At 35.1% G+C, this 23,017-nt stretch overlaps 1 long non-coding RNA gene across 18 annotated transcripts in view; it reads right to left on the bottom strand.

Annotated features, from left to right (window-relative positions):
• Positions 1–2,681: 2,681 nt before the first annotated feature.
• Positions 2,682–23,017, bottom strand: part of LOC105724866 (uncharacterized) — a 35,173-nt gene continuing 14,837 nt past the window's right edge. For 16 of the 18 annotated variants that reach the window (XR_010345535.1, XR_010345548.1, XR_010345533.1 and 13 more), the window contains 5 exons: positions 17,666–17,714; positions 13,424–13,544; positions 9,972–10,102; positions 5,458–5,507; positions 2,682–3,678 (listed from right to left, as the gene is read on the bottom strand). This is a non-coding gene — a long non-coding RNA (uncharacterized LOC105724866). The remainder of the gene's footprint in view (positions 3,679–5,457; positions 5,508–9,971; positions 10,103–13,423; positions 13,545–17,665; positions 17,715–23,017) is intronic. The other 2 variants (XR_010345544.1, XR_010345534.1) reach the window with 2 other exon arrangements.

Here is a 23,017-nt window from a genome sequence, read left to right as displayed (position 1 = left end):
AAATGCAATGAAAAGTATCTGAAAGATTACTCTTCACTCTGAATTGAGTCTGTCAGAGCTTGTATATGAAATATATGTAATATCAGTATAGAACCCACTGTAAATATATTCTTCCTGCATGCATCCATAGAGGAAAACTGAGATGGCGAGGACAGTACTAAATTCATACTTCCTTCCCAAATAATGCATGAAATAAATGGCTCCAATTTCTTAGCTTTATGTATGTGTATCTCCCCTTGTTTCCAATATTTCATGTGTATTAGTCCAAATGCGATTTTTTTCAAGGTCTTTCTGTCTTCATTTTATTTTTGTTAGATGTCTTTTTCCTAGCTGCAAAGAATTATTCACAATTCCAGGAAAAAGGTTTTACAAATGTATCCATAATCTACTCAAATAAAACTTGGGAATTATTACTGTATGTGATATGTCTTTCCCAGTAGATTATATACTCCTTAAAGGGAAAGATATTGATTTATTAATCTTTAAAGTCATGTCATCTTTTAAGTCATGTGCCTAAAGAAGCAACAATTTATTACGTCGCATGATTCTGTGAGTCTGTTAGGTGGCCTCTCTCAAGCCTTCACTTGGAATCGTTTTCGTGGCTCCATTCATCTAGAATAGTTGGCAGACTACTAGATTCTGGCTTCACTCAGGTACTGGCCATCAGCTGGGGTTGTTTGGTCCTCTTCCACATGGGCTCTTCTCCTCCAGTCACCTAGAAACCTTCCTACAGTTATCCAAGGGTGAATCTACAATGCATTGTAGGCACTTGATGAGTGTGTATTGTGAATGAATAAATGGATGAAGTCTACCAGGCTCTGGAAATAAAGTAAGCAACAGGAGAATGAATTCCTGACCTCATGCAATTTATAAAGAATAAATAAATGAGTAGTGAAAGAAAAATGATAGGCAGTTGGTTAGAACTTGCAGAGATAAGGCTTTAAAATCCAGGCACTTTTTTCTGTTAAGAGTTTGTACATTTTAAAATGACTTGTTTATTGGGGTTAAAGGACCCAAACCAGGATAATTTCAGGGACTAGAGTCAGAGTTGAAGCCCAAGAAGCTGGGGCAGGAGCTGAGATTTTCTGTTGAAGGCAACATGGGCTACAGAAACCAGGGGGATTTACTCAGTTTTGAATATGGGAGACACCAAACCAACTGTATGAGTCAAGGTTTGGCAGAAAACAGAAAGCATGCTAGGCAGGGAATTTGAGGAGAATTTAATGAAGAGATAGTATGCAGCAGTAGGGAAAAAATTAAAGAAAATAAAAGGAGATACTTAGATACCCAGAAATAAGCAAAAGCAGGAAGTCATTACTTAGACTTGAAACAACAAAAAGAAGAAATGTTTTTGCCAAAGCTAGATGAGAGCTGAAGCTGTGGGAAAGGTCACCCTTGAAAAGATACACAGTTGTGGAGGTAGCCACTGCCAGAAGAGCAATTCCAAAACACAGAAGTGGCAGAGCACCCCAACTTTCTCCCCCTGCCCTCTTACCTCCTACCTGCCTGCCATTGGTCAAGCCTAACCAGAAGCCAAGGGTGCACTGCACCCAATGTATCATGGGTTGGCTATGTTACTATTAAACCACTACAGAGCACTATATAAGGATTCAGTTGAAATTTGAGAGTTAAGGAAAACAATGGAATCACTAGTGAATTTGTGAACTTGATATGCCTACAGTTTATCTGATTATGGGTCTCCTATACGTAGTTGAAAATAAGAATCAAGTTCATGAAGGAAAAAATGCAGCTGAAGATAAAGATGTAGAAAGAATCAGTTTGAAAGAGTGAAGAGAAAATTGAAATGAGGAGGAAAATAGGAGATGTCACATAAATCTGAGACATGTCAGATGGAGCCCCTTGCTTCTTGGAGACTAGTGCTTACTTGGCGTCAGCCCCAGCCCACTCCTCAGCCACTGGAAGTCTGATGATTGCCTCATGATTCCTGCAGAACTCTGGGGATTGATGGAAACTTCTCTTGTATCATTCTTATAGTCTGTCTTGTTTCTTCCATACATCTTTCTGGGCATGCAGCTCAACCCTTTCCTCAGTTTCCACAAACACCTACTCATTTCAAATACTTCACTAGTTTTTAAAGAATTTACTCAAGATCTATATGCTCACTGGGATGAGAAACATCAGTCTCCTCCATCATCTTTTTCCTTCCACTCCTGTTTTTTAATCTCCTCTTTTCAGAGCATATACTCCAATCCAAGTTCCTCTAGGCAGACTAGCTTCTCCTTTCTTCTGAAATCTTAACACCAAGTAAGGCGATGGTGCTTATCTTCTACCAAACTCACCAGGCTCTTAGCCTGAGCACTAACATGGCCATTCTCTCCAGAAAGCAGACAAGGAGAGATCACATGCTGCCTTCACTATTATAATCCATCAGAGTTCTGTGGTTATACAGCTCACTCACTCCTGGTCAAATTCTGTCTCCTAAGATGTAACAAATCTCCAAAGTGAAAATCTAGCAAAACAGTAGTCTTGATAAAAAGCATTAGGCATATTCTCCAAGTGTATCTTATAAATAGTCTAATGCAGTTTCTTTAAAAAAGTATACCTAAGCTACCAGAAAATGTTGGGAATTTGGAAAGGCAAATTAAAAGGCCATGTGCTTCTTAAATTTATTTCCGGAACCCTCAAGTATGTAAATGAAGAAAGAAGTGAAAAACAGCAGGTCAGGTTCCCACTTCTATTGAAATGTTATCACAATTTAACATTCTAGAAAAGGGGCATGCCTGTGATATGCTAACAACTTCAAATCAGAAAATGTGTGAGTTTGCAGACATTGGGAAAAAACTCATTAAAGACTTGAACCTAAAAAATAAGTTCACTTTGGTCTCTCATGTAAACTAGAGCTTTCCTTATACTTGCTGATTTCCTGTTTTTATATGCGCCAGGAATTCTTCCTATAGTTTTGTCTTATTTTCTCCTTTAAGCCAAGAGTTATAATAGTTTTCTTCCTACATATTTTCTTTGTTTCCTTGCTAGTTTCTTTGATTTTTGCTTTTGTATTTTGAAAAAGAGAGATGTGATCTCCATAGCCACTGTTTGTTCATTCCCTACACTTCAACGCTCTGACAATTAGGATTTTAATGGTTTGGAAAACTACAATATAAGATATGATTTTGAAAACATTTCCATCAGGGTAGGAAGGCTGCCTCAGTCACAAAATTTTTTAAAATATCTTATTATTATGGGAAAGAGTGACACAAGAACAGAAAACCAAACACCGCATGTTCTCACTCATAAGTGGGTGTTGAACAATGAGAACACATGGACACAGGGAGGGTAACATCACATACTGGGGTCTATTGCAGTGGGGGGTGGGGGCGGCTAGGGAAAGGATAGCAGAGGCTGAGGAGACAGCAGAGGGATAACATTAGGAGAATAAATACCTAATGTAGGTGACGGGGGATGGTGGCAGCAAACTACCATGGCATGTGTATACCTATGTAACAATCCTGCAAAATCTGTACATGTACTCCAGAACTTAAAGTATAATTTTTTAAAAAATGAAAAAAAAAATTAGCCGGGCTTGGTGATATGTGCCTATATTCCCACTACTTGGAAGGTTGAGGCCAGAGAATCAAGCTTGAACCCGGGAGGCAGAGGTTGCAGTGAGCCGAGATCGCGCCACGGTATTCCAGCCTGGACGACAGAGCTAGACTCCATCTTAAAAAAAAACAGAAAACACCATTTCAACAGAATAAACAAAAATCTATATGGTAATCTAAAGTATGCATTTAAAACATTTGACAAAATTAAATTCCAAATAATTATATCAAATTTTAAATAAAATTTTAAAAAAGTTTTAGCAACTATAAATATGTGAAAAATGCATTTGCAAAAACCCAAAGATCATAACAGTGATAAAAGCTGAAAACTTTCTCTATGCAATAAAAAATGAGACAATAAAATGTTCTATCACTGCAGCTTAATGATTATCTGGAGGAATTAATTCATAAAATATAGCAAACAAAAGAAACAAAAACATAACAAGTAAAAAGAGAATAATAAAACTCTAATTATTTAATGAAAAATTATTGTAAATGTAGAAAATCCAAAAGAATATACAGATAAACTATAAGAATTCCTAATTTAATGAAAAAGGTCACTGGATAGTTCAATAAATAAAAATCAACCATATTTCTAAATATTAGTAATAAAATGAAATTTTAAAAGTGATAATTACATCAGCACCAAAATCATCAAATATCTAGCAATAAATTTAATAAAATGTGAGTAAAATATCTACAAAGAAAACTAAAAAACTTCACTGAGATAAAGAAGACCTCATTAATTGTGGGATAGACACAGATTGGAAGACTGCTATAACAGAAATGTCAATTTCCTCAAATTAATTCATAGATCTCATGAAACCCCAGTGAAAAACTCAGAGGAATCTTTATTTGGAAATTGACAAGCTGCTTCAAAATCTTCATGGAAATGCAAAAGCCTAACTATAGCAAAAATATTCTTGAATCAGAACAAAGTTGGAAGATTTTTATATTATCATATAGCTAGACTCATTATAAAGCTACAGTAACTAAACCGTTTGTGGTAATGGCACAAAGATAGACAAATAGAACAACAGAAAAAAAATAGAGAATATATAATTACATCTACCAATATACTCTGTACAAAAGTAACTAAATAGAGAGATGTTTTATGTTCATAAATAGGAAGACAATTTGTGATAAAATGCCACAACAATGCAATGAGGAAAGTATTGTCTTTTCAATAAATGATGCATGTCAATTTTATATCCATATGGGAGGAAATTAAGATTGGCCTTATCTCAGTTTACCCCCCAAAAATCAATTCCGGATTAGTAGTTCTAAATGAGAAAGGTAATAAGAAAAATATTCTACATGAACACACAAGATATTATCTTCATAACACTGAGGTAAGCAAAGGTTTCTGAAACGGGATACAAAAGATACTAAGACCCATATTGATAAATTTCTTTTTTATTTAAAAACTTTATGCATGAAAGGTACCACAAAGAGTGTAAAAAGATGAAGTATATTGTGAAAGAAGATATTTGCCATACAGATACCAAACAAAGGACTCATAACTAGAATATGTAAAGTACTCCTACAAATTATTTTTAAAAATAAGAGGTAACACAATTTATTTAATGTGAAAAACGACAACTGCCGTTTTATTTAAAGAGGAAACACAAATGGTTCATTATTAGCAACAAGAAAAATATTAATTTTTTGAAACAGTCTCGCTCTGTTGTTCAAGCTGGAGTATAGTGGTGCAATCTTGGCTCCCTGCAAACTCTACCTCCTAAAATCAAGCAATGGTCATGTCTCAGCCTCTCAAGAAGCTAGGCTTACAGTTATGCGTCACCATGCCTGCTAGTTTTTATATATTCAGTAAGATGGGGTTTCGTCATGTTGGTCAGGCTGGTCTCAAATGCCTGGCCTCAAGTGATCTACTTACCTCAGCCTCTCAATTGCTGGGATTACAGGTGTGAGCCACCACACCCAGCCCTGCAAAAAGAAAAATATTAATTAAAACCACATGACTCCTGGAACTAATAAACAATGAAAACAATGATAGCAATGTTGCAGGATACAAGGTAGTCTACAAAGTCAATTGCTTTCCTAAATATCAGCAAAAAACAAGTGGAATTTGAAATTAAAAACACATTAGCATTTATATTACCACCCACAAAAAATGAAATACTTAGCTTTAAATATAACAAAATATGTATGAGATCTATATAAGGAAAACTATAAAACTCTGATAAAAGATATACAAAAAGAATGAAATAAATGGATATTCTATGTTCATTAATAGGTAGACAATATTAACAAACTATTGGTTCTTTTTAACTCAAACTATAGATGTTGTAAAATTTCAATCAGAATCTCAGCAGGTTATCTTGTACATATCAACAAACTGACTTTAATGTTTATATGAGGAAGTAAAAGACCCAGAATAGCCAACTCAATAATGAATGAGAAGAAAAATGCTGGACGTTACTTGAATTCAAGACTTACTCCAAAGCTACAACAATCAACAGTGTGCTATTGGCAAAGGAATAGACAAATAAATTAATGGAATAGAATAAAGGGCTCAGAAATAGAACCACATAAATATCACCAACCAATATTTGGCAAAGAAGCAAAGGCAACACAATGGAGAGAAGATAGTCTTTTCAAAAAATGATCCTGACACCCACATGCAAAAAAATAGATCTAGACCCAGATGCTGCATTCTTCACAAAAATTAGTTCAAAACGTAACCAAATATAAAAGTTTAAAAGTGTTATATTTCTAGAAAAGAACAGGAAGAAAACTTAGATGACCTTCAGTATGGTGATGACTTTTTAGGTACAACATCAAAGGCACAATACATTAAAAATAATAATTGATATGGTGAACTTCATTCAAATTAAAAACTTTGGCTCTGTTAAAGACAATGTCAAGGGAATGAGAAGGAAGACACAGACTGGGGGAAAATATTTGCAAAAGAAACATAAAAGATTTTTCATCAAAATATATGAAGTACTCTTAAAACTCAACAATAGAAAATGTTACAATTAATTAAAACAAGGGTAAAAAAATGAATTGACACTTTACCAAAGAAGATATAAAAATAGAAAGTAACCATATAAGATGTTCAACATATGTTTTTGTGTAATTGCAGATTAGAACACCAATTGAGATACCACTACATACCCACTAGGATGGTTAAAATCCAGAACACAGACAACACCAAATGCTGGCAAGGATGTGGAACAACAGAAACTCTCTTTCATTGCTGGTGGGAATGAAAAATGTTATAGCCACTTTGTTTTTTACAAAACTAAACATAGTGTTACCATATGATCCAGAAATCATGCTCCATGGTATATATGCAAATGAATCCAAAATATACGTTCACACCAAAGCTTGAGCATAGCTGCTTATAGCAGCTTTATTCATAATCGCCAAAACATTGAAGCAAACAAGATGTCCTTTAGTAGATGAATGAAATAAACTGTGGTATATCTGGACAATGGAATATTATTCAGCACTAAAAAGAAATGAGCTATCAAGCTATAAAAAGACTCAGGGGAAACCTAAATGCATATTCCTAGGTTTTAAAAGCCAATTTTAAAAGACTACATACTGTATGATTCCAACTATATGTGATTCTGGAAAAGGGAAAACGCAGACACCAAAAGATCAGTGGTTGCCAGTGGTTAGGAAGAGTAGACAGATGAATAGACAGCGAACAGTTGATTTTTAGGGCAGTAAAATTATTCTGTATTACACTGCAATGATGAATACATGTTGTTATAAATTTCAAAAAATTTATAAAATTTCCAACAAGTAAATCCTAATGTACAGTGATAATAATGTGTCAATGTAAGTTCATCTCTTACAACAAATGTAAAACTGTGAAGCAAGACGTTGATAGTTGAGCAGGTTGTATACATGTGGAAGCAGGAATTATATGGGAATGCTATACTTGCAGTTCAATTGTGCTATGAATCTAAAACTACTCTAAAAAACAAATTTTATTATTAAAAAAATGAGATGTCAGCAAAAAGTGGCAGTAAGAACCTGTAAAATTTCTCTTCTCAATGAAAACTATAGAAAAAAATGGTTGGAACCAACTTTTTCAGAGCTCTGGAAATTAATCAAAGACTTGCAGCACAAACAGGGAATATTTATTCAAGGAAAAAAACGGTATATTGATAAGTAAAGTGAGTTTTGTTGTATTTTATCTTCTCTATCTTCGTATCTCTCTTCAGTCCTGCTGTAGTTTTGAACATCAATAGATCACAGTCATGGTAAAATAACCAGTAGTCTGGTACAGTCCATGGAGGAAGAAGAAAAAGGTTGGAGGCAATATAACGTTGTATTCCCAAAGAACTGTTACAATTTGTCATCTCTGGTGGTTCCCTAGAAGAACCCCCTCACAAAGTTGTCTTAATTTGACCTGACTTGACCAGCCTTTTTGCCAGGAGAATTTTCTAAAAACAAAGACAATTGAATGTTGTGGCATCTTAGGTGGTGAATAAGATGCAGCAAACCACAGACTAACAAAAAGATAAAAAGAAAAATCTTGGAAATGAGATGTCAAAAAGGGACTTTGATAAACTCTAACACATCCTTGGGAATCTAGAAGGCTATGTGAATATATAGAGCTGTGACATGCTCAGAACTGTACATATACTTGGGAGAGAGCTGAGAAGGTCCTAAGCTATCACTGCTGTCTAACCACGAGTTTCTCTGTAAGCAAAAAGTGAGGGCTAAGGAAGAGTTTTAAACTATCTGGCTGAGTGTTCAAGATATGCTTCAACCCAAGAAAAGAATCCCTCAGCAAAGACTGGAAGATATATTGGTTCCAGGCAACTAATGAAATCTCTGTCTAACTGCTAACTGACTACTAAGCTAACTGAACAGAGAATTCAGTGTCCATACACAAGGAATATAAACTTTACAGAATTAGTTCAGATAAGTCAGTAAACAACAAACAGCAACAACAGTAACAACAAGAACAGCAACCAATCACAACAACAAATTCTGAGGAGGGGGAAGAATCTGATTTCCAGAGTTATCACATTGTATTTTTAAAATCTCTAGGTTTAACAAATAATTATAAGACATTCAAAGACAGAAGAAAATATGTCCCATATGCAGGTGGAGAAAAAGTCAATAGAAACCTTTCCAGAAAATACCATATATTGGATTTAGAAGAAAAGACTTTAAATCAGCTATTTTAAATATTAAAAAAGAACTGTACAACTAAATGAAAGTATGAGAATACTATGTGACTAAATGTAGAGTATCAATAGATGGAAATAATAGAAGAAAGAACCAAATAGAAATTCTGAAAGGGTGTAATAAATAAAATTTATAAATCACTAGAGCATCTCAACAGCAGATTTGAGTAGGAGGAAGAAGGAATCAGTGAACTTGAAGATAGGTCAATTAAGATTATCCAATATGAGAAACAGAAAGAAAAAAAGGAAGAAAAATAAACAGAGTCTCAGATAACTGTTGGCCATCACCAAACATAACAACATATGCCTAATAGGAGCCACAGAAAGAGAAGAACAACAGAAAGAGTAAAAAAATATTTAAAGAAATAAGGACCACATAAACTTCCCAAATTTAATGAACAACGTAAATTTACATATCTAAGAAGCTAAACAAACTCCAAGTAGAAAAAACACAAGCAAATTTACAATTAGACACATCATAATCAAGCTATTGAAAGGCAAAAAAATCATCTCGAAAGAGGCAAAAAAAAAAAAAAAAGCAATTGATTACATACAAGGAATTCTTAATAAGATCAATAGCTGTTATCTCACCAGAAACCATGGAGGCCACAGAACAGTGGGGACTGTATGTTAAAAGTATGAAAAGGAAAAGACTGTCAACCAAGCAAAACTTAGTTAACGTGATAGCAAAACTATCTTTCAAAAATGAAAAAGAAATTTAGATATTCCTAGATTAACAAAAACTGAAAGAAGCAATTGCTAGCTGACCTACCCTATAAGAAATACTAAGAGCAATCTTTTAGGCTGCTATGAAAAGAGAGAGTAAAGAGTAATTCAAATCCACATGAAGAAATAGAGAGCACCAATAAATGTTTTTAAATAGGTAAATATGAATTAGTATAAATTTAATATTTGTAATATTTGTTCCTACCTGATTTAGAGGACAACTGCATATATCAAAAACCATAAATCTGTGTTTATAGGCATACAGTGTATAAAGATGAAACTTATTACAATAATAGTACAAAGATAGAGGAACAGAACTATATAAGAGCAAATTTTTGTATACTATTGAAAGTAGGCCAGACACAGTGACTCCAACCTTTAACCTCGGCACTTTGGGAGGCCAAGGCAGAGGAACAGTTGAGTACAGGAGTCCAAGACAAGCCTAGACAACATAATAAAACCCTGTCCCTACGAAAACTAAAAATTAGCTGGGTTCAGTGGTACATGCCTGTAGTCCCAGCTACTCAGGAGGCGAGGTGGGAGGATTGCTTGAGCCCAGGAATTTGAGGCTGCAGTGAGGCAGTGAGCCACAATTGTGTCACTGCACTCCAGCCTGGGTGACAGAAGAAGACTCCAAATCTGGGAAAAAAAGAAAAGAAAAAAAACTAGGCTGGCACAAAACTGAACTGGGTTGATATAAATTAAGATGTTAATTGTAATCCTTAGGGCAACCAGTAGGAAAATAACTCAAAATCATATAATAAAAGAAATGACAGGGGGGGACAGAGGGGGGGCGGGGAGTTGGGGAGGGATAGCATGGGGAGAAATGCCAGATATAGGTGAAGGGGAGGAAGGCAGCAAATCACACTGCCACGTATGCACCTATGCAACAACCTTGCATGATTTTCACATGTACCCCAAAACCTAAAATGCAATTAAAAAAAAAAAATAACCACTATGGAGAACAGTTTGGAAGTTCCTCAAAAAACTAAAAATTTAACTAGTGTATGACCCAGCAGTCCCACTGCTGAGGATATACCCAGAAGAAAGAAAATCACTATATTGAAAAGATATCTGGACTCTTTTTGTTTGTTGCAGCACTGTTTACAATAGCTAAGATTTGGAAGCAATGTAACTGTTCATTGACAGATAAATGGATAAAGAAAATGTGGTTCACACACAGAATGGAGTACTATTCAGCCATAAAAATAATGAGATTCAGTCATTTGCAACAACAGCGTTGGAAGTGGAGATGATTATGTTAAGTGAAATAAGCCATGAACAGAAAGCCAAACTTCACATGTTCTCCTTTATTTGTGGGATGATAAAATCAAAACAGTTAAACTGATTGGACATGGCGGGTAGAAGGATGGTTATCAGAGGCTGGGGATGGTAGTAGGGGGTTGGCGAAAAGTGGAGTTGGTTAATGGGTACAACAAAATAAAATAAATTAATAAGACCTATTATTTGATTGCACAACAGGTTGAGTATGGTCAATAATGACTTAATTGTACATTTTTAACTAACTTAAAGAGTGTAATTTGAATGGTTGTAACTGAAAGGATAACTGGTCAAGGCAATGTATACCCCATTGTCCATGATGTACTTATTTCACATTGCATCCTTGTCTCAAAAGACCTCAAGTACCCCATAAATATATACACCTATGTCCCCACCAAAATTAAAATTATTAAAAATAAAGAAATCGGAGATGACACAAATAAATGAAAAAAATCCATGCTCATGCATCAAAAGAACCAGTATCACTGAAATGGCCATACTTCCCAAACAATTTACAGATACATTGCTATTCATATCAAACTACCAATGACATTCTTCAAAGAACTAGAAAAAAGTATTTCAAAATTCATATAAAACCAAAAAAGAACCCAAATAACCAAGGCAATCCTAAGCAAAAAGAAAACTGGATGCATCACATTACCTGACTTCAAACTATACTAAAGGTCTACATTTAGGAAAACAGCTTGGTACTGATATAAAAACAGAACCATAGACCAATGAAACAGAAAAGAGAGCCCAGAAATAAGATCACACACCATCATCTGATCTTGGATAGATGACAAAAACAAGCAATAGGGAAAGGACTCTCTATTCGATAAATGGTGCTGGGATAACTGGCTAGCCATATGCAGATGATTAAAACTAGACTTTTTCCTTACACCTTATACAAGAATTAACTCAAGATAGATAAAAGACTTAAAGGTAAAACCCAAAACTCTAAAAACCCTGGAAGACAACTTATACAATACCATTCTGGACGTAAGAAGTGGCAAATATTTTATGACAAATACACCAAAAGCAATCATAACAATAACAAAATTGGTAAGTGGGATCTGACTGAACTAAAGAGCTTCTGCACAGCAAAAGAAACTATCAACAGTGTAAACAGACAAGCTACAGAATGGGAGAAAATGTTTGCAAACTATGCCACTGACAAAGGTCTAATATAGGGCATCTATAAGGAATTTAAACAAATTTACAAGAATATAACAAGCAACCTCATTTAAAAAGAGGGAAAAGGACATGAACAGTTTTCAAAAGAAGATATACATGTGGCCAAGAAGTGTATGGAAATAAAGCTCAATATCACTGATCACTGGAGAAATGCAAATCCAAACCACCTGAGATACTATCGCAAACCATTCAGAAAGGCTATTATTAAAATGCCTAAAAATAACAGATGCTGCCAAGGCTGTGGAGAAAAAGAAACACTTTATACACTGTTGGTAGAAGTATAAATTAGTTCGACCATTGTGGAAAGCAGTTTGGCGATTCCTCGAAGAGCTAGAAACAGAACTACCAGTCAATTCAGCAATCCCATTACTGGGTATGTACCCAAATGAATATAAATCATTCTACCATAAAGATATATGCACATGTATGTTCGTTATAGCACTATTTACAACAGCAAAGTAATCTAAATGCCCATCAATGGTAGACTGGATAAAGAAAATATGGTACATATACAGCATGGAATACTATACAACCATAAAAAAGAATGAGATCTTATCCTTTCCAGGATAGTGGATGGAGCTGGAGGCCATCATCCTTAGTGAAGTAACACAGAAACAGAAAACTAAATACCACATGTTCTCACTTATAAGTGGGAGCTAAATGATGAGAATACACAGACACAAAGAAGAGAACAACAGACACTGTGACATGCTTGAGAGTAGAGGTTGGGAAGAGGGAAAGAATCAGAAAAAATAACTATTGGATACTAGGCTTAGTACCTGCGTGATGAACTAATCTGTACAATAAACCCCTTTGACATGTTTACCCATATAACAAACCTTGACATGTACCCCTGAACTTAAAATAACATTTTTAAAAAACAGCAAAAAAAAAAAATAAATAAAATAATAAAATAAAATAAATGACAAAAGAATTAAAATGTTATGACAATAGTAGACTGGAAAATATATCTATTAACAAAAAAGAAGGTAGTAATGGAGGAATTAAACACACACACACAAAGGCATAAGATATATAGAATATAAACAGCAAAAGGGCAGAAGTTAGGCTTTTTTCTTATGAGCAATTACTTTAACGAAATTAGGTTAAAGCCTCCATTCAAAAAGCAGAATGGATTCTAAAAATGACCCAAATATGCTGTCTGTAAGAGACTCACTTTAAAGAACCAAATAGATTGAAAGTGAAAGAACAGAAAAATATTCTCTGCAAACAGTAAACCAAAACATAGTTGGAGTAGCTATATTACAATTAGATAAAATAGATTTCAAGACAAAAATTGTTGCAACAGATAGATAAAGGATATTATATGGGCCAGGCTCAGTGGCCCACACCTGTAATTCTAGCACCTTGGGAGGCCGAGGTGGGCTGATCACAAGGTCAACAGATTGAGACCATCCTGGTCAATATGATGAAACCACATCTCCACTAAAAATACAAAAATTAGCCAGGCGTGGAGGCACTCACCTGTAATCCCAGCTACTCAGGAGGCTGAGGCAGGAGAATTGCTTGAACATGGGAGGTGGGGGTTGCAGTGAGCCAAGATTACACCACTGCACTCTAGCCTGGTGACAGAGGGAGACTCCGTCTCAAAAAAAAAAGGAAAAGGATATAATATAATGATAAAAGGGTCAATCAATCAAGAAAATACAACAATTATAAATGTTATAAATGTATATGCATCTTACAGCAGTTCCCAAAATATATAAAGTAACAAATAACATAATTCAAGGGGGAGAAGTAAACATTTCAGCAGTAGTAGTGGAAGACTTTAATACTCCATTTTCAATAACAGATAAAATAACTAAACAAAAGGTCAATAATAAAATATAGAACTTTAACAATGCTGTATCCAATTATGCATACTGAAATTCAAAACAGAAATAGAAAGTCTGAATAGATTTAAAACCAGTAAAGAGATTAAAACAATAATTTAAAAAATAAATAAAAAGCCTACACAAAGTCAAATTTACTGGTGAATTCCACCAAATATTTAAAGAATAATTAATACTATCTTTTAACAAACTCGTCCAAAATATAGAATAGGAGAAAACACATCATAACTTATTTTATGAGTTTAGTATGTTCTGAAACCTAAAACAGACTAACCATTACAAGAAAAGAAAACTACGTAACAATAACCCTATGAATTCAGATGTAAAAAATCCCCAATAACATGTAAATCTAGAAATAGATAAATAGAAGTATACACCACAGCCCAGTGAGATTTATCCTAGAAATGTGAGGTTGGTTAAACATATGAAAATAAATCACTGTAATACACAATATTAATAGAATAAAGAACAAAAACCAAATGATCATCTCAATAGACACAGACAAAGCATTTTACAAAATCCAACACACTTTCATGACTAAAAACTGTCAACAAGTTAGCATTGGAACAAAACTTCCTTAATTTGTTAAAAGATATTGATATGGTTTGATTCTGTGTCCCCAAGCAAATCTTACCTCTAATTGTAATAACCCCCCTGTGTCATGGAAGGTACCCGGTGGGAGGTAATCCTTTTTCTATGCTGTTCTTGTGATAGTGAATAAGTCTTATGAAATCTGATGGTTTTATAAAGGCAAGTTCGCACATACCCTCTTGCCTGCTGCCATGTAAGATGTGACATTGTTCCTCCTTCAGCTGTGATTGTGAGGCCTTTCCAGCCATGTAAAACTGTAAGTCCGTTAAACCTCTTTCCTTTATAAATTACCCAGTCGTAGGTATGTCTTTATTACCAGTGTGAGAACAGACTAATACAGGCATCTACAGAAAATCTACAACTAATGCCAATATTAATGGTTAAAGACTGCAATCTCTCCTACTAAGATAAGGAACCAGACATGGCTAGCCTACCACTTACACATATCATTGTACTAGAAATGCTAGCCAAAGCAAATATACAAGTAAAAAAAATAAAATAAAGAATCCAGATCAGAAAGGAAAAAGTAAAATTATCTAGTGTAATCATGAAATTATACTGTATATAGAATATCTAAGAAATCTACCAATAAAAGCAAACAGTAGAAGTAAGTAATAAATGAATCTATAGCGGTTTCAGGACACAAAATAAATACACAAAAATCTATTGCACTTCTATACACTAGCACTGAATACTTGAAAATAATATTTAGAAAACAGTTCTATTTACAATAGTATCAAAAAAAGAAATAGAAATAAATTTAGCAAGGAAGTACAAATTTTGTACAATGAAAACCAAAAAACATTGTCAACAGAAATACTAAATATTTTGAGTAAAGTAATAAGAGAGTAAATAAGGGCAACTTTGATGTTGTTTGTACATTTTTATATGTTGATATAAATTGTTGTTGCACAGGTATATGTAATTTGTAAAATTTCATTCAGTTATATACTTTGGACATTTTATTGTATGTGTGTTATACTTCAATTTTAAAAGGATGCCCAAAATAAAGAACTAATGAAATCATATGGCATGATGGTTAATATTGCATGTCAATTTGATTGGATTGAAAGATACAAATACTGAAAGATACAATATTGAGTGTCAATTTGATCAGATTGAATGATTGTTTCTGGGTGTGTCTGTGAGAGTGTTGTCAAAGGAGATTAACATTGAGTCAGTAGACTAGGAGAGGCAGACCCACCCTCAATTTGAGTGGATATCATCTAACTAGCTGCCAGTGTGGCTAGAATAAAAAAGGCAGAAGACTGTGGAATGAGGAGACTTGCTGAGTTCCTGCATTCATCTTTCTCCCTCATCGGATGCTTCCTGCCCTCAAACAGCAGACTCCAAGTTCTTCAGCTTTTGGACTCGGATTTATACCTGTGATTTGCCAGGCACTCTTGGGCCTTCAGCCACAGACTGAAGCCAACAGCCTTCCCTACTTTTGAGGTTTTGGGACTTGGACTGTCTTCCTTGCTCCTCAGCTTGCAGATGGCCCATTGTGGGACTTCATCTTGTGATCGTGTGAGTCAATTCTCCTAATAAATTCCCCTTCATACTAATATATACATGTATCCTATGAGTTCTATCCCTTTCAAGAACCCTAATACATATGGTATTTTGTTTGCATTCCCATTATGAAAACTAATGCATTTAAAAAAAAAAAAAAAAGACAAGTATACTATAATGAAGATTACAACACTTACAGCAATTTTGAAATTGCCAGGAATATATATTAGGGAGATATTCTGGTTCTCATAAGGAAAAAAAAGGTAACATAAATAATTCATTTAGAATGGTAAATTGATCTATATCATAAATCAATAACATCTTGGTCGCTAGTACCATTCCCCACCAAATAGAAAGACAGCTCTTCAGTGATATGACTGACTGCAGGCCTGCAGTAGGGTAGTATGTAGGGAAAACTCTTGTGTTTCCTCTCTGCTCTCACACCGTAACAGTCATCAACATAGAAGAAGACTTCTGTTACCGTATATGTAGGACTGTTTTTCACAAACACCAAGCAGTGGACACCAGCTAGGTTTCCTCAAATTCACTTCCAACACTATCTACCAAGAGATAGTGTCAGATCCCACAGGTTGAGGGCTCAATCCCCAAGACTGATCCCCACACATGCCAGTCACAAGGGCAGGTCTCCAGAACTTCTGACCACCTGGCTTCAAGTTGGGATTCCCATGACTCTCTCTTTGGGGTCAATTAATTCAATTAATTTGCAGGAGGGGCTCATAAAACTCAGGGAAACACTTACATTTACTGGTTCATTATGGAAGCTATTGCAAAGGCTACAGATGAAGAGACGCATATGGCAAGGTATGGGGGAAGGGGTGGGGGCTTCCATCACCTCCCTGAGTGAGCCACCCTCCAGGAATCCTCATGTGTTCAGCTATCCAGAAGCTCTCTGAACTTGGTTCCCTTTTTTTATTTTTATTTTTATAAAGACCTTATGACCATCAACATTCCTTCCCCTAGGGTATAGGGTTGGACTCTTTCAGGAGAGGGTCTTAAGACCTCGAGTCCTACCTTAGAGCAGGTAAAAGGAGAGAAGAAGAAACGTAGTGGCCTGCCTCTGAGGCCTAACACATCCAACATTGTGACAAAAGACTAAAACAAGGACTATGGGAGTTATGAGCCAGGAACCATGATCAAAAACCAATGTATTTCATAGTAACACAAGTAGGAAGAAAATGAACCTGGAACTTCCTGTTATTCCTCAAATAAGTAAATGCTAAAACAACCAACAACTACAAAAACAATGAATGTCTCTTACAAGTGGAAAGGAGTTCCCACTGGCTAAATCTAGGGCAATTTAAACACGAAAATAAATATGACGGCAATTAATTATAGACCGATGAAAACACAGAAATTCGAGTCTGTACTAACAACAAATAGATAACTTACCAACTATTCGAATAAATACATAAACAGTGGAGAAGGGAGGGTTCTCACTTACAGTAAAATCCCTAGAGCCAATAGAAAAATATGATGGGAAAGGTGGAGGTGGAAAATCACCATTTAGTGCCATCAGGGTAAAGATCATTTTAAACAAGCATTACGAATGAGGGCAAAATGTAGGGAGGAAATTTGATGAGGACCAACAAAAACATTTGCATAATCTTAAAGTTTCTCCCTCAGACTCTGTAGTTGCAAGAGAAAATAATCATAACCATTCAGTAATAAACTGGATGAGATCATCAGTGATGCTTATTTTGATCAAAATTAATAATCACCGTTGACAAACAGATGGACATCCAACACGTACCTCCAGAAGTTATGTCCTCAGAGGAATACAGCATTTCTTCTGTTCCAACCTGGAATGCAAATATTGATTGTAATCATGAGGAAGTGTCAACATCCTGACATGAGAAACGTTGTGTTAAAAGGAAGGAAGTGATACTGAATTCTTGAAAAATGCCAATGTCATAAAAACATATTAAAAGCTGTGAAAATCCTTCCCAATTGAGGCGGGTTAAAGAAATAACAATTAGATGCAATATCTGATCCTAAATGAGATTCTTAAATAGAAAAAAATAAATGAGTAAAAACCATTTTTGAAGCACTTAACAAAATTGAAATATGGACATTAGATTAAATAAAATTATTACATCAATGTCAATTTTACTAAAATTGATAACAGTATCAGAGAGAGAGAATGAAGATAAATATTGAAGCAAATGGCATAACACATTCACAATAGGTAAATCTGGTTAAAGGGTATAGAGCCTTATATATACTATTTCTATTGTTGTAATTTATTTCCAAATAAGATGTTTTGAAAATTAAAAATCAAAATTAAGTCTGTAACAGTTGTGCTTACAACATAATTTAAATTAATTAAGGGACTCCATATTCCAAAAATGTGTTAAATATTCTTTTATTTAATCCTAAGAATGACATTTTCCAAGTAACTGAGCAGGCTTAGGAAAATCTGTTCTTGGTTCTATTTTTCTAAAAATTGTATTAAATTGGCCAGGTGCAGTGGTTCACACCTGTAATCCCAGCACTTTGGGAGGCTGAGGCAGGCAGATCACCTGAGGTCAGAAGTTGGAGACCAGGCTGGCCAACACCAAAAAAGCCTATCTCTACTAAAACTAGAAAAATTAACTGGGTGTAGTAGAGTGTGCCTGTAATTACAGCTACTCAGGAGCCTGAGATAGGAAAACTGCTTGAACCTGGGAGGCAGAGTTTGCAGTGAGCCGTGCCACTGCGCTCCAGCCTGGGAGACAGAGCAAGACTCCATCACAAAAGAAAAAAAAAAAATTAAATCTCTTGTTTAAGTAAATATAAGGAAAATTGATCAAAATTATTTGCATAAAAAATGTACTGAAAACACATATACACACAAAGGCTTACATGTATAGAAAATCACATATAAGTTTATTTAAGTAATAAATAGTTAAAAATAAATAAAATTTAGAAACCTTTTTCATGGCATAAGACTAGAAGATATATATGATAACTCATTTATAATTATCCTGATATTCTATAATGCTCAAACAAAAGCCTATAAGATAAAATTTAAATTTTATAAACATAAAATCCTGTATTTTGTTTGAATAACCAGTTTCATGTTTAGGAGAGGGGAACCAAATTTGAAATTAGACCTCATAAAAAATTTAGAAAGTCAAGTTGGCTACAAGTTTGTTAGGTACTAATGTTTATTAAACAAACATAGCTGTCACGAAATGTTACGAGAAAGTCTTAGATAGCATTTATAAAGTGTATCAGCTAGATCAAGAAAAGTAAAAATTTCCACTGTCACACACCAGAGTTGTTGATTCTGGGAAGGCACATATTAGAAAAGACAATGACAAACTCTGGAGTAACAACAGGATTAGAGGTCTAGAATCTAAAGCCAATCTTTTTCTTAACTTCTCTTCCTTCTCCTGCCCCCTCCCTCCTCCTCCTCCTCCTCCTCCCTCCCCTTCTCCTCCTCCTCATTTTCCTCCTCCTCCTCCTCCTTCTTCTTCTTGGATTATTTTTCTTTTTATTGTTGAATGGCAAGGGTTCCTCGTGTATTTTGGATACAAATTCTTTTTTTTAATCTTTTTAAAAATTTTTTATTTCCATAGTTTTTTGGGGAAGAGCTGGTATTTAATTACATAAATTATTTAGTGATTTGTAAGATTTTGGTGCACCCATCACCAAGAAATATACACTGAACCCCTTTTTTAAAAAAAATATCAAGCATCTGCAATGTGCATTGTCTAAGAATATTTAGAGTCAGGTGATCCTGTAGTCCCTGTCTTCAAGGAAAACTGTAGTTTTCTGGCATACTCCTCAACCACACTGTCCTCCTTCAGGCTCTGCCCCCTCACCCCTACTAGCAGGCACCATCTCACTCCAGGTTCTGCTCTCACCCTCTTTCTGCTTAGGTAAAGCTCAAAGAGTCTAGATGAGGATCAAGTCAACCCATCTGGTGCTGTGGCTATAACTCTTTACTGCCCAGGAATTAGGCTACCTCTAGGTAAAGTGATTAAGGCCCTAGAGTTCTTGCCTCTATGGAGTTTCTCTAAGGCTGATGTCTGTCTGTGAATATTTCTGTATTTTGAGAGATTGATTGCTACTCCTAAATTCTAACTCTGTCACTGGAGACTTCTGGGCTGATGTTACAAATCCCCTTGATAATGATCACTTGCTTGGCTCTCTGTTATTACCAGCACAGATATAGTGTCCTGGAAATCCTCCTATCTATCAGGATACCTCTTAGACCCCTTTGGCACTGGAAGTTTCTCTAGACCATTGCCTACCTAAAACTATACTCTTGAATTTGTCCCTGGGAACCCAGCTACATATATAAGCCTCTAAGTCACAGTGCCTTCTGTATCAGATATTTTCTTTGATTAAAAAAAAAAAGGTGCATCATTATACTAATAATTGCGGGACACTAAGAGAGAAGGAGAACAAGGCAAATTTCGATAATGGTTCTAACGGGAAAAATCAAAGTACTGCACAATTCTAAAGTAGCTTTCAACTGATCAAGGATTCAAAAAGTCATCTAAAAAGGAAGTGATACTTGATCTTCATTTTTCCATAACCCACAAACACAATAAAGCAGCCACACGATCAAGTCTACAAAACAGCCAGCTAACAACATGATGACAGGATCAAAAATTCACATATCAATACCAACCCTGAATATAAATTCTCTACTTGAAAGAAATAGAGTGGAAAGCTGAACACAAAGATAAGACTCAACTGTCTGCCATCTTCAGGAGACCTGTCTCACATGTAATGATACTCACAGGCTCAAAGTAAAAAGATGAAGGATCTACCATGCAAGCAGACAACAAAAAAGAGCAGGAGTCACAATTCTTATAACAGATAAAACAGACTTTAAATCAATAACAATCAAGAAGGACAAAGAAGGGCATTACATAATGATAAAGATTTCAATTCAACATGAAGACTTAACTATCCTAAATACATACAAACCCAACATTGGAACACTCAGATTCATTAAAAACAAATTTGTCTTGACCTACGAAAACACTTAGACAGTCACACAATAATAATGGGAGACTTCAACACCCCACTGACAGTGTTAGACAGATTATTAAGGCAGAAAATTAACAAAGAAATTCTAGACTTAAATTCAACACTAGACCAACTGGACCTAATAGACATCTACACCCAACACCCACAGGATATACATTCTTCTCATCTGCACACAGGACATATTCTAAGGTTGACCACATTCTCAACCATAAAGCAAGTCTCAATAAATTCAAAGCAATCGAAACATCCAAAGCACATTCTTGGAGCAGAGTGAATAAAAGTATAAGTCAATACCAAGAAGCTCTCTCAAAACTACACAAATACCTGAAAAGTAAACAACTTACTTCTGTCTTTGATGAACAATGAAATTAAGGCAGAAATAAAAAAATCTTTGCAATTAATAAAAATAGAGACACAACTTGTCAAAATCTTTGGGATGGAGCTAAAACAGTGTTAAGAGAAAAGTTTATAGCACTAAACACATTATTCATCAAGAAATTAAAAATATCTCAAATTAACAATCTTACACCACACCTAGAGGAAATAGAGAAAAAGAACAAATCAACCCCAAAGCTAGCAGAACAAAAGAAATAACTGAAATCAGAAAGGACTGAATGAAATTGAGATGAAAAATCCATTCACAAGATCCATGAGCCAAGCACGGTGGCTCACACCTTTAATCCCAGCACTTTGGGAGGCTGAGGTGGGTGGATCACTTGAGGTCAGGGGTTCAAGACCAGCCTGGCTGACATGGTAAAACTCCTTCTGTACTAAAAAGACAAATAAAATTAACTAGGCATAGCAGTATGTTCCTGTAATCTTCGCTACTCAGGAGTCTGAGGCAGGAGACTTGCTTGAACCTGGGAGGTAGTGGTTGCAAGGAACTGAGATTGCACCACAGCAGTTTAACCTGGGCGAACATATAGACCAATGAAACAGAATAGAGAACACAGAAATAAAACCACACACCTAAATCATCTGTTTAGCCTTGGCAACAGAGTGAGACCCCATCTCAAAAAAAGAAAGAAAGAAAAAGAAAAGAAAAAAAAAATTATGAAACCAAGAGTCAAGAGTTGGTTTCATGAAAAAATAAACGAGGCTGATAGATCACTAGATAAATTAACAACAACAAAAAAAAGATCCAAATGAGCACAATCAGAACAGACAAAGATGACACTGCAACTGATCCCACGGAAACACAGAAGATCCTCAGAGGCTGTTATGAACGCCTCTATGCACACAAATCAGGGTATCTAGAGGAAATGGATAAATTCATGTCAACACACAACCTCCCAGTATTGAACCAAGAAGAAAGTGAAAACCTGAACAGACTAACAATAAGTTCCAAAATTGAAGCAGTAATAAAAAATCTACCAACCAGAAAAAAAAAAAAAAACCTGGACCAGATGAATACATAGCTGAATTCTACCAGACATAAAATTCTTTATGGAAACTATTTCAAAATAACAAGGAGGGGACTCCTCCATAACTTGTTTTACAAAACTAGCATCCCTGTTGAACACAGACAAAAAAGTCAACAAAATACCAGTGAACTGACTCCAGCAACACATCAGAAAGTTAATTTGCCACAATAAAGTAGGCCTTATTCTTGAGATGCAAAGTTGGTACAACATACACAAATCAATAAACATGATTCACTCTATAAACAGAATTAAAAACCATATAATCATCTCAATAGATGCAGAAGCTTTCAATAAATCCAACATCCTGTCATGAATTAAAAAAATATCATCAACAGCCTAGGCATCAAAGGAACATACCTCAAAATAATAAGAGCAGTCTATGACAAACCCACAGCCAACATCATACTAAATGAGCAAAAGCTGGAATCATTCCCTTTGAGAACTGGAACAAGGCAAGGATGCCCACTTTCACCACTTCTATTCAACATAGTATTGGAAGTGTTTGCCAGAGCAATCAAACAAGAGAAAGATATAAAGGCATCCAAATAGGAAAAGAAGTCAAACTTGCTGTATTTGTGGATGATAGCATTCTATACATAGAAAATTCTAAAGACTCTGCCAAAAGTCTCCTAGAACTGATAAGCAACTTCACTGAAGTTTCAGGATACAGTATCAAATACAAAAATCAGTCA

Source organism: Aotus nancymaae, unplaced genomic scaffold, assembly GCF_030222135.1.
Source record: "Aotus nancymaae isolate 86718 unplaced genomic scaffold, 86718_ANA_hifiasm-v0.15.2.pri h1tg000036l, whole genome shotgun sequence".
Classification (NCBI taxonomy): domain Eukaryota; kingdom Metazoa; phylum Chordata; class Mammalia; order Primates; family Aotidae; genus Aotus; species Aotus nancymaae.
This window is presented reverse-complemented; position numbering and strand designations above follow the sequence as displayed.